Here is a 12,021-nt window from a genome sequence, read left to right on the forward strand (position 1 = left end):
GGTTCTTGCCCGCTGTCACGGCGGACTATGAGGTGTCAGGGAGGCCGGGGAGCGGGCGAGCAGGGTACAGCCACCGTCCGAGTCTGGCCGCCAGCTCTACCCGGCATGAGGGCCTTGCGGTCTTTGCCCCGCAGACACTGGGAACCGGCAGGAGGGCTGGCCGCCAGCTCCTTACATTTGCTTCGCTTCTCTTTGTTTTTCCTTGCTCTGCTTTGCTTTGCTCTGCTCTGCTCTTCCGGGCACACTTTTGGTTTTCCTTCTCTACTTTCCTCTGCTGTTCCTGCCCCTGCTGTGCTTTGCTTTGCTTTGCCTCAGATTGCTTTGCTTTGCTTTGTTTGCTTTGTCTTTCCTGGCAATGCTTTGCTTTTCCTCGTGCTACTTCACTTTGCTTTGCTTTGCTTTGTCTTGCTCTGCTTTGCCTCCACTGGCCATGTTTTCTTTTGTTTTTCAGGCCACGCTTTCCTTTGTTTTGCTTTGCTTTGTATTCCTGCCACGGCTTTGCTTTACCTTCTCTGCTCTGCTTTGCTTTTCCTACCCCTGCTGTGCTTTGCCTTGCCTCAAACTGCTTTCTTTACTTTGCTCTACGTTTCCTGGCCCTGCTGGGACTTTGCTTGTACAAGTTTGCACTGCTTTGCTTTGCCTTGCACTGCTTTGCCTCCACTGGCCATGTTTTCTTTTGCTTTTTCAGGCCACGCTTTCCTTTGTCTTGCTTCGCTTCGCTTTGTATTCCTGGCACCTCTAGGCTTTACTTTCTCTGCTCTGCTTTGCCTTGCCTCCAACTGCTTTCTTTACTTTGCTCTACGTTTCCTGGCACTGCTGGGACTTTCCTTGTACGAGTTTGCACTGCTTTGCTTTGCCTTGCTCTGCTTTGCCTTTCCTGGCCGTGCTTTTTCCGGCCACGCTTTCCTTTGTTTTGCTTTGCTTTTTATTCCAGGCACCTCTTGGTTTTACTTTCTCTGCTCTGCTCTGTTTTTCCTACCCCTGCTGTGCTTTGCCTTGCCTCCTCAAACTGCTTTCTTTCTTTTGCTCTATATTTCCTGGCCCTGCTTTGCTTTTCCTTGTGCTACTTTCCTTTGCTTTGCTCTGCCTTGCACCGCTTTGCCTTTCCTGGACACGCTTTTCTTTTCTTTTCCTGGCCCTGCTTTGCTTGGTCTTTTTTTTGCGATTTTTTGTTTTGTTTGTTTGTTTGTTTGTTTGTTTTATTTTAATATAGATACATTTTCATTGCATTGCTTTGTTTTATTTTTGGACCTTTTTGCTTTGGTCTTCCTGGCCGCGCTTTGCTTTTCCTGGCCATGCTTTTTCAGGCCATGCTTTCCTTTGTCTTGCTTCGCTTCGCTTTGTATTCCTGGCACCTCTTGGTTTTACTTTCTCTGCTCTGCTTTGCCTCGCCTCAAACTGCTTTCGTTACTTTGCTCTACGTTTCCTGGCCCTGCTGGGACTTTCCTTGTACGAGTTTGCACTGCTTTGCTTTGCCTTGCTCTGCTTTGCCTTTCCTGGCCATGCTTTTTCAGGCCATGCTTTCCTTTGTTTTCCTTTGCTTCGTATTCCTGCCACGGCTTTGCTTTACCTTCTCTGCTCTGCTTTGCTTTTCCTACCCCTGCTGTGCTTTGCCTTGCCTCAAACTGCTTTCTTTACTTTGCTCTACGTTTCCTGGCACTGCTGGGACTTTCCTTGTACGAGTTTGCACTGCTTCGCTTTGCCTTGCTCTGCGTTGCCTTTCCGGGCCATGCTTTTTCAGGCCATGCTTTCCTTTGTTTTGCTTTGCTTTGTATTCCTGGCACGGCTTTGCTTTTCCTTCTCTACGTTGCTTTCTTTTCCTACCCCTGCTGTGCTTTGCCTTGCCTCCTCAAACTGCTTTCTTTCTTTTGCTCTACATTTCCTGGCACTGCTTTGCTTTTCCTTGTGCTACTTTCCTTTGCTTTGCTTTGCCTTGCACTGCTTTGCCTTTCCTGGACACGCTTTACTTTGCTTTTCCTGGCCCTGCTTTGCTTGTTGTTTTTTTTTGCCTTTTATTTTATTTTATTTTATTTTTTTAATATAGATACATATTCATTGCATTGCTTTGTTTTATTTTTGGACCATTTGGCTTTGGTTTTCCTGGCCGCGCTTTGCTTTTCCTGGCCATGCTTTTTCAGGCCACGCTTTCCTTTGTTTTCCTTTGCTTCGTATACTTGCCACGGCTTTGCTTTATCTTCTCTGCTCTGCTTTGCTTTTCCTACCCCTGCTGTGCTTTGTCTTGCCTCCTCAAACTGCTTTCTTTACTTTGCTCTATGTTTCCTGGCACTGCTGGGACTTTCCTTGTACAAGTTTGCACTGCTTCGCTTTGCCTTGCTCTGCGTTGCCTTTCCTGGCCATGCTTTTTCAGGCCACGCTTTCCTTTGTCTTGCTTCGCTTTGTATTCCTGGCACCTCTTGGTTTTACTTTCTCTGCTCTGCTTGTCCTACCCCTGCTCTGCTTTGCCTTGCCTCAAACTGCTTTCGTTACTTTGCTCTACGTTTCCTGGCCCTGCTGGGACTTTCCTTGTTCGAGTTTGCACTGCTTTGCTTTGCCTTGCTCTGCTTTGCCTTTCCTGGCCATGTTTTCTTTTGCTTTTTCAGGCCACGCTTTCCTTTGTCTTGCTTCGCTTCGCTTTGTATTCCTGGCACCTCTAGGCTTTACTTTCTCTGCTCTGCTTTGCCTTGCCTCCAACTGCTTTCGTTACTTTGCTCTACGTTTCCTGGCACTGCTGGGACTTTCCTTGTACGAGTTTGCACTGCTTTGCTTTGCCTTGCTCTGCGTTGCCTTTCCTGGCCATGTTTTTTCAGGCCATGCTTTCCTTTGTTTTGCTTCGCTTTGTATTCCTGCCACGGCTTTGCTTTACCTTCTCTGCTCTGCTTTGCTTTTCCTACCCCTGCTGTGCTTTGCCTTGCCTCAATTTCTTTCTTTCCTTTGCTCTACATTTCCTGGCCCTGCTTTGTTTTTCCTTGTGCTACTTTCCTTTGCTTTGCTCTGCCTTGCACTGCTTTGCCTTTCCTGGACACGCTTTACTTTGCTTTTCCTGGCCCTGCTTTGCTTGGTCTTTTTTTTGCGTTTGTTTTTTTTGTTTGTTTGTTTGTTTGTTTTATTTTAATATAGATACATATTCATTGCATTGCTTTGTTTTATTTTTGGACCTTTTTGCTTTGGTCTTCCTGGCCGCGCTTTGCTTTTCCTGGCCATGCTTTTTCAGGCCATGCTTTCCTTTGTCTTGCTTCGCTTCGCTTTGTATTCCTGGCACCTCTTGGTTTTACTTTCTCTGCTCTGCTTTGCCTTGCCTCCAACTGCTTTCGTTACTTTGCTCTACCTTTCCTGGCCCTGCTGGGACTTTCCTTGTACCAGTTTGCACTGCTTTGCTTTGCCTTGCTCTGCGTTGCCTTTCCTGGCCATGCTTTTTCAGGCCATGCTTTCCTTTGTTTTCCTTTGCTTCATATTCCTGCCACGGCTTTCCTTTACCTTCTCTGCTCTGCTTTGCTTTTCCTACCCCTGCTGTGCTTTGCCTTGCCTCCAACTGCTTTCGTTACTTTGCTCTACCTTTCCTGGCACTGCTGGGACTTTCCTTGTACCAGTTTACACTGCTTTGCTTTGCCTTGCTCTGCTTTGCCTTTCCTGGCCATGCTTTTTCAGGCCATGCTTTCCTTTGTTTTCCTTTGCTTCGTATTCCTGGCGCCTCTTGGTTTTACCTTCTATGCTCTGCTTTGCTTTTCCTACCCCTGCTGTGCTTTGCCTTGCCTCCTCAAACCGCTTTCGTTACTTTGCTCTACCTTTCCTGGCACTGCTGGGACTTTCCTTGTACAAGTTTGCACTGCTTTGCTTTGCCTTGCTCGGCTTTCCTCTTCATTGCTCTGCTCTCCTGTGCTGCGCTAGGCTTCCTTTGCAGACCGTCCCGACGATTTTGCCGATGAGGCTATCGGTATATTTCGGAACGCATAAACCCTCAGACACACAGCTGGGCCTCCCCGCAGCCCGGACACTGTCCCCTCGCAACTCGAGGGTGGGGGCAGCAGGCCCAGCCACCCGACACGGTCATTTCTGTGTCCCCAGCCGTGTGTCCTGCCGCTAGGCGGGCCCCACTGCTATTCGTCTGGGGACGGCGTTGGGTGAGGTTTTGAACGACGATCAGTAAATATGTGATTCCCACAACTACATTGGATGGAAGGCAACAATAAATAAATAAATAAATGCAGGGAAAAAAGAAAAAAGAAAAAAAAAAAAAAGGTAAAGCAAGACATGGTTCTTGCCACTGGGTGAGGTTTTCAACGACGGTAAGTAACTACATGATTCCCACAACTACATTGGATGGAAGCCAACAATAAATAAATAAATAAATAAATAAATAAAGATAAAACCAGGTAAAGCAAGACATGGTTCTTGCCCGCTGTCACGGCGGACTATGAGGTGTCAGGGAGGCCGGGGAGCGGGCGAGCAGGGTACAGCCACCGTCCGAGTCTGGCCGCCAGCTCTACCCGGCATGAGGGCCTTGCGGTCTTTGCCCCGCAGACACTGGGAACCGGCAGGAGGGCTGGCCGCCAGCTCCTTACATTTGCTTCGCTTCTCTTTGTTTTTCCTTGCTCTGCTTTGCTTTGCTCTGCTCTGCTCTTCCGGGCACACTTTTGGTTTTCCTTCTCTACTTTCCTCTGCTGTTCCTGCCCCTGCTGTGCTTTGCTTTGCTTTGCCTCAGATTGCTTTGCTTTGCTTTGTTTGCTTTGTCTTTCCTGGCAATGCTTTGCTTTTCCTCGTGCTACTTCACTTTGCTTTGCTTTGCTTTGTCTTGCTCTGCTTTGCCTCCACTGGCCATGTTTTCTTTCGTTTTTCAGGCCACGCTTTCCTTTGTTTTGCTTTGCTTTGTATTCCTGCCACGGCTTTGCTTTACCTTCTCTGCTCTGCTTTGCTTTTCCTACCCCTGCTGTGCTTTGCCTTGCCTCAAACTGCTTTCGTTACTTTGCTCTACGTTTCCTGGCCCTGCTGGGACTTTGCTTGTACCAGTTTGCACTGCTTTGCTTTGCCTTGCACTGCTTTGCCTCCACTGGCCATGTTTTCTTTTGCTTTTTCAGGCCACGCTTTCCTTTGTCTTGCTTCGCTTTGCTTTGTATTCCTGGCACCTCTAGGCTTTACTTTCTCTGCTCTGCTTTGCCTTGCCTCCAACTGCTTTCTTTACTTTGCTCTACGTTTCCTGGCACTGCTGGGACTTTCCTTGTACGAGTTTGCACTGCTTTGCTTTGCCTTGCTCTGCGTTGCCTTTCCTGGCCATGCTTTTTCAGGCCATGCTTTCCTTTGTTTTGCTTCGCTTTGTATTCCTGCCACGGCTTTGCTTTACCTTCTCTGCTCTGCTTTGCTTTTCCTACCCCTGCTGTGCTTTGCCTCGCCTCAATTTCTTTCTTTCCTTTGCTCTACATTTCCTGGCCCTGCTTTGTTTTTCCTTGTGCTACTTTCCTTTGCTTTGCTCTGCCTTGCACTGCTTTGCCTTTCCTGGACACGCTTTACTTTGCTTTTCCTGGCCCTGCTTTGCTTGGTCTTTTTTTTGCGTTTGTTTTTTTTGTTTGTTTGTTTGTTTGTTTTATTTTAATATAGATACATATTCATTGCATTGCTTTGTTTTATTTTTGGACCTTTTTGCTTTGGTCTTCCTGGCCGCGCTTTGCTTTTCCTGGCCATGCTTTTTCAGGCCATGCTTTCCTTTGTCTTGCTTCGCTTCGCTTTGTATTCCTGGCACCTCTTGGTTTTACTTTCTCTGCTCTGCTTTGCCTTGCCTCCAACTGCTTTCGTTACTTTGCTCTACGTTTCCTGGCACTGCTGGGTCTTTCCTTGTACGAGTTTGCACTGCTTTGCTTTGCCTTGCTCTGCGTTGCCTTTCCTGGCCATGCTTTTTCAGGCCATGCTTTCCTTTGTTTTGCTTTGCTTTGTATTCCTGCCACGGCTTTGCTTTACCTTCTCTGTTCTGCTTTGCTTTTCCTACGCCTGCTGTGCTTTGCCTTGCCTCAAACTGCTTTCGTTACTTTGCTCTACCTTTCCTGGCACTGCTGGGACTTTCCTTGTACCAGTTTACACTGCTTTGCTTTGCCTTGCTCTGCTTTGCCTTTCCTGGCCATGCTTTTTCAGGCCATGCTTTCCTTTGTTTTCCTTTGCTTCGTATTCCTGGCGCCTCTTGGTTTTACCTTCTATGCTCTGCTTTGCTTTTCCTACCCCTGCTGTGCTTTGCCTTGCCTCCTCAAACCGCTTTCGTTACTTTGCTCTACCTTTCCTGGCACTGCTGGGACTTTCCTTGTACAAGTTTGCACTGCTTTGCTTTGCCTTGCTCGGCTTTCCTCTTCATTGCTCTGCTCTCCTGTGCTGCGCTAGGCTTCCTTTGCAGACCGTCCCGACGATTTTGCCAATGAGGCGATCGGTATATTTAGGACCGCATAAACCCTCAGGCACACAGCTGGGCCTCCCCGCAGCCCGGACACTGTCCCCTCGCAACTCGAGGGTGGGGGCAGCAGGCCTGGCCACCCGACATTGTCAGTTCTGTGGCCACAGCCGTGTGGCCTGCCGCTAGGCGGTCCCCACAGTTACCCTTCCGGGGACGGTGTTGGGTGAGGTTTTCAACGACGATAAGTACAGTGGAAGAAAGGCAACAATAAATCAATCAATCAATCAATAAATAAGTAAATATAAACCCAGGTAAAGCAAGACATGGTTCTTGCCCACTGCCACGGCGGACTATGAGGTGTCAAGGAGGCCGGGGAGCGGGCGAGCAGGGTATAGCCACCGTCCGAGTCTGGCCGCCAGCTCTACCCGGCATGAGGGCCTTGCGGTCTTTGCCCCGCAGACACTGGGAACCGGCAGGAGGGCTGGCCGCCAGCTCCTTACATTTGCTTCGCTTCTCTTTGTTTTTCCTTGCTCTGCTTTGCTTTGCTCTGCTCTGCTCTTCCGGGCACACTTTTGGTTTTCCTTCTCTGCTTTCCTCTGCTGTTCCTGCCCCTGCTTTGCTTTGCTTTGCCTCAGATTGCTTTGCTTTGCTTTGTTTGCTTTGTCTTTCCTGGCAATGCTTTGCTTTTCCTCGTGCTACTTTGCTTTGCTTTGCTTTGCCTTGCTCTGCTTTGCCTCCACTGGCCATGTTTTCTTTTGCTTTTTCAGGCCACACTTTCTTTTGTCGTGCTTTGCTTCGCTTCCTATTCCTGGCACCTCTTGGTTTTACTGTCTCTGCTCTGCTTTGCCTTGCCTCCAACTGCTTTCTTTACTTTGCTCTACGTTTCCTGGCACTGCTGGGACTTTCCTTGTACAAGTTTACACTGCTTCGCTTTGCACTGCTTCGCTTTGCCTTGCTCTGCGTTGCCTTTCCTGACCATGCTTTTTCAGGCCGTGCTTTCCTTTGGTTTGCTTTGCTTTGTATTCCTGCCATGGCTTTGCTTTACTTTCTCTGCTCTGCTTTTCTTTGCTCTGCCTTGCACTGCTTTGCCTTTCCTGGACATGCTTTACTTTGCTTTTCCTGGCCCTGCTTTCCTTGGTTTTTTTTGTCCTTTTTTTTTTTTTTTTTTTATAGGTACATATTCATTGCATTGCTTTGTTTTATTTTTGGACCTTTTTTGCTTTGCTTTTCTGTCCGCGCTTTGCTTTTTGAATATCCCACGCAGGTGACTGGGTGCTCTGGGGAGATCTTTGGCTGCCTCAGCAAATTGCTTGTGCAGCACGGGGAGGTGCTTTTGCGTACCAAGGATGTGATGGGTGTACCAGAGTGATGCTTGGGGATCCTGGGTATCTACCTCTCCTACCCCAGGGACAAGTTAGGGTACTCCACAGAGGTCTCTGCATGCTTCACAGAGGTGCTTTTTGAACGACCGAGATGCTGAAAGAACTTGCTTGGGAGCTCTGGACGGATGTCAAAGTACCTTGGGATGTGCTTGGGTTCCCTGGGGAGATGTTTCAATAATGCTGCAGTGGGGTGCCTGAGTGCTGTGGGGAGATGCATGGGTTCTCCAGGAAGATGCTTGCGTTCTCGGGGGGTTATGCTTGTGTGCCTCAGGGAAATAGCCGTGTTCCTGGGGAAATGCTTTGCTGCTGCTGGGGAATCGTAGAATCATAGAATAGCCCGAGTTGGAAGGGACCCATAAGGATGATCAAGTCCAACCCCTGGCACCGCACAGGTCTACCCAAAATGCTTGGGTCCTTAAAAGGGTCATGTTTGGATGCCCTACAATGATGCTTGGGTGCTCCAGAGAGATGCCTGGCTGAGCCAGGCAGAACCTTGTGAGCTCAGGGTGATGTTGGGATCTCCTGGAAGGTGCTGGAATGCTCTTGGATGATGCCTCACAGGTAGAATGTAGTGCTTAGGTGTCCTGGGGAGATGCTTGTCTACTCCAACACAAGGCTTGTGTGCCCTGGGGAAAATCTCGGTGATTTCAAGAGGTGCTTATGTTCCTTGGCGAGAGGCTTGGGTGTCGTGGAGAGTGCTCCAGGAAGATGCTTGTATTCCCAAGGGAGACTGGTTCTTTCCCTAGGGAGGTTCATGTCTTCTCTAGGGAGGTGCCTGAATGCTCCTTGGACATGCTCGTGTACTCTGGGGAGCTGCTTGGGTACTCCTAGTACAATATGGTTGGGTGCTCTGGGGAGATGCTTGGGTGCTCCCAAGATGGGGAATGGTCTGGGGAATGTTTGGCTGCACCTTAGAGCACAAAAATCTATCCCCTAATCACACAAAGCTCTGCCCCAGGCACCCAAGCATCTCCCTGCAGCACAGAAGCACCTCCCTGCAATACCCAAGCACCTCATTGCACCTCACACAGGAACCTTCCCACCACAGTCCTACATCTGACTGGAGAACCCAAGCATCTCCCCAGGGCACCAAAACACCACCTGGGGCACACAAACATCCCACTGGACATGGGAAGCACCTCCCTTGGCACCCAAGAGCTTCTGAGGGCTGCACAAGTACCTACCAGGGTCATTCAAGTATGTCCCCGTGCTCATGCACGCACCCCCCCAGGGGACACAGATACCAAAGAGCAGGAACTAAGCATCTCCCCACAGCACTCCAGCATCTCCCTGGAGCCAAGCATCACACAAAAAGCACCCAACCATCTCCCTGGAGCACCCAAAATCCTCCCTGGAGAAACACAGCTTTACCCTGGATCAAACTAGCCTCTCCCTTGGGCACACAACCACATCTCCTAGGGTACACAAGCATCCCCAAATAGCACTCAAGCATTTCTCTGGAGCCACCAAGAAACAGCCAGGATCACCAATCCATCTTCCTGAGACATCCAAAAAAATCTCTGCATCACCCAGCTGTCTTCTTGGAGAAACCAAGCATCTCCCTGCACACCCAGGGAGTATCTGGACACAGCAGCTAAGAAGCCTGGGGAGCACCCAGATTCTTCTTGCCATAGCCAAGAACTTCCATCAAGCAAGAAAGCAGCTCCTGAGTCCCGCGGGCACCTTCTCAGGCACCCAGGCATCATCTCTGCACTGGGATGAGCACACAAGCATCTCCTCCCCACATTGGTTCCTGGACCATTCAGGCTCGCACTGCACTTCAGCCCCTGCTCCATCGCGCACTCACCTCCCTGTCCTGCCCTGCTCTGCCCTCTGCTGCCTGCTGCCAGGGGCTTCCATCCCGACTGGGGCCTGCCTGCAACCAGGGGCCTTTTATCCTGACTGGGCTGCCATGTCACGGCCCCACTGTGACGCCTGGATGACACAGCCACTGCTGCCCATTGTGACACCTGGGTGACACAGCCACCGCTGCCCTCCTGCCTACTGGGACACCACTCAGTATCTATTTCCTCGGACTCACAGGTTTGTCAGTGACAGTTAAATTTAAGATAATTTATCAGATTCACCCCCAGAAAAAAAATATTTCTGGCAACTTCCGTAAACCTCAACAAGATAACAAATGCCAAATCATTCTTGAAGTTTTAGTCTGAAGTGTTGGTGTTTATATTTCTTTGTGTTTTTCTTGTCAGTGTTTAGCATGCTTTTCCTTTCTTGTTCAAGTTTGAAGTTACACACATATGCTTTCCTCTTTCTCTAGCTTGGAAAGTTCTCTTCTAAAAAGATCTTCTATTTCTAGCTGCTTTCTCTACTCTTCTGTTAAGAATCCTCATGGTTCATGTCTTGTCCTTGTCTCTATGTTTGCTTGGTCAGCTCTGTGTCTCAGCACTTGTGCTTATTACCATAGAATTGTCAAATCCTTTAGGCTGGAAAAGAGCTCTGAGGTCATCAAGTCCAAGCGCTAACCCAGCCCTGCCAAGTCTACCACTAAACCACGTCCCCAAGCACCACATCTACACGTCTTTTGCAGAGCTGCAGGGACGGTGATTCAACTCCTTCCCTGGGCAGCCTCTTCCAAGGACTCACAATCCTTTCAAGGAAGAAATTTTTTCCTCATATCCACCCCATCCCTTCCTGGGTGAAACTTGAGGCCAATTCCTCTTCTCCTGTTGCTTGCTGCTTGGGAGAAAGACCAACCCCCACGCTGCTACAACCTCTAAGAGGGAGTTGTGGAGAACAATAAGGTCTTGTGGAGTAATTGCTTAAAGTGACTAGGAAAATTAAACTAACATTCACATTTTAAAGAAACTGTAGAGCATTGAGGAGGCTTTCAGGGTATGCTATAGCAGCATTACCTGAGTGTTCCCTAGGCTTCCACCCTTACATGTTACCGCACTGGGGGAACCTGGTGTGCTGACTGTAAGGAACAGCACGGAGCATGGATTAGCATGGATTATAACCGCTCTTGCAAGTGACCTTCTTTTAAGCACAACAGTTTAAATGATCAGGTTACAGAGAAAACCCTTTCACTGAAAAATAGATTCAATAAGGACTTGTGGCTTACCAGTTTCGTTTCAAAACCCAAGTTGTTGGGTTTGATGGAAAAATGGTTGGTTTGGATGGTAAAAAGGTCGTCCGTTTTGATGGTAGGTTTAGTCTGAGTATTGAAGGCTTCCATCAGTAAGCTCTGCATCTGAAAGACAAAGGGAAGAAATGTCATTCCCTGTTGTGATACTCAACATGGAACTGTCTGGCTCAGTGGTTTTCTTTCTAAAGAGAGAAGTCACAACCCTGCACATGGCTTGATCTGCTCTCTGACTACAGGGCTGAACTGACTGTTGAAGGCAGCTTCCAAAGCCCTCCCATTAAACTGACTGCATTTCAGTTCCGTGCTAAAATTGGTCAACTGTACAGAATATTAGGACAAAGCTACCTGCTTTGATAGCAAATGGTAGACCTTAGGTAAGTTACATTCATTTGAAGGTTTGACTGGACGGCATCCTTGTTTTACTAGTGATCTTGTGGTCAAGCTGACCAAATCCTAGCCACAGAACAGAAGCGTTCAGAAACTGGCTAGAGAGAGCACTTATTAGAGAGAGCAGGAATTTAACTGCTTTAACGCTGCTCTTTCTCTCACGTATCTGGAATTTCCTTAAATCACAAATTATCACTAGCTATCCTTGTTAATTTATTCAAAGTAACATGAGTCCAGGTGAAAGGCACACTCTAACAAGTGCTCAGTTGTTCCTAGTCTGCTCCTAGCTTACTTGAGAGGTTCAATACAGTTAAAAATAAATAAATAAATAAATAACCTGCTGAAGTAGCCTTTTTTCAGATTAGATTCCACCATTCAGAAAATCCTGCTTAAGAGACGTTTTTTCTTTTCTTTGAAAGACTGACCTTCCCCCACATGAAACTAATTAGTATCTTCAGGCTTGATGAAATACATGAATTTCTCAATTTACCAAAATTGCTTTGCACAGCCCTCCTATCCTGCTTATGTTTCAAGCAGCGTATCTAAGTGGGGTACTGTTGGGGTGCATCTCTTTCACTCATGTAGCCCAGTGATCCCAATGCCCTGGACTTGTGTAATGTGTGCAAGACATTTACTTTCTCCCTATACTTTTGACTGGTTTAGAAAAAGCGAGTTCGCCATCTGCTGGCCAGAGAATTCACCGAAGCCCAAAGAGCATTAGAGCAGACGCATTTTCTTCTGTGCTGTTCCTGATTTATCAGCTAGAAGAGACACTTACA

The 12,021-nt window shown here is 48.1% G+C and overlaps 1 long non-coding RNA gene across 1 annotated transcript; it reads right to left on the bottom strand.

The window, feature by feature from the left end:
- Nucleotides 1–5,270: 5,270 nt before the first annotated feature.
- Nucleotides 5,271–10,962, bottom strand: LOC136786374 (uncharacterized). The gene is made up of 2 exons (XR_010824880.1): nt 10,832–10,962; nt 5,271–10,193 (listed from the first exon to the last, which is right to left on the bottom strand). It is a non-coding gene; the product is annotated as an uncharacterized lncRNA (long non-coding RNA).
- Between the last annotated feature and the right edge of the window lie 1,059 nt (nt 10,963–12,021).

The sequence above is a fragment of the Anser cygnoides genome, chromosome 14 (genome assembly GCF_040182565.1).
Source record: "Anser cygnoides isolate HZ-2024a breed goose chromosome 14, Taihu_goose_T2T_genome, whole genome shotgun sequence".
Classification (NCBI taxonomy): Eukaryota; Metazoa; Chordata; class Aves; order Anseriformes; family Anatidae; genus Anser; species Anser cygnoides.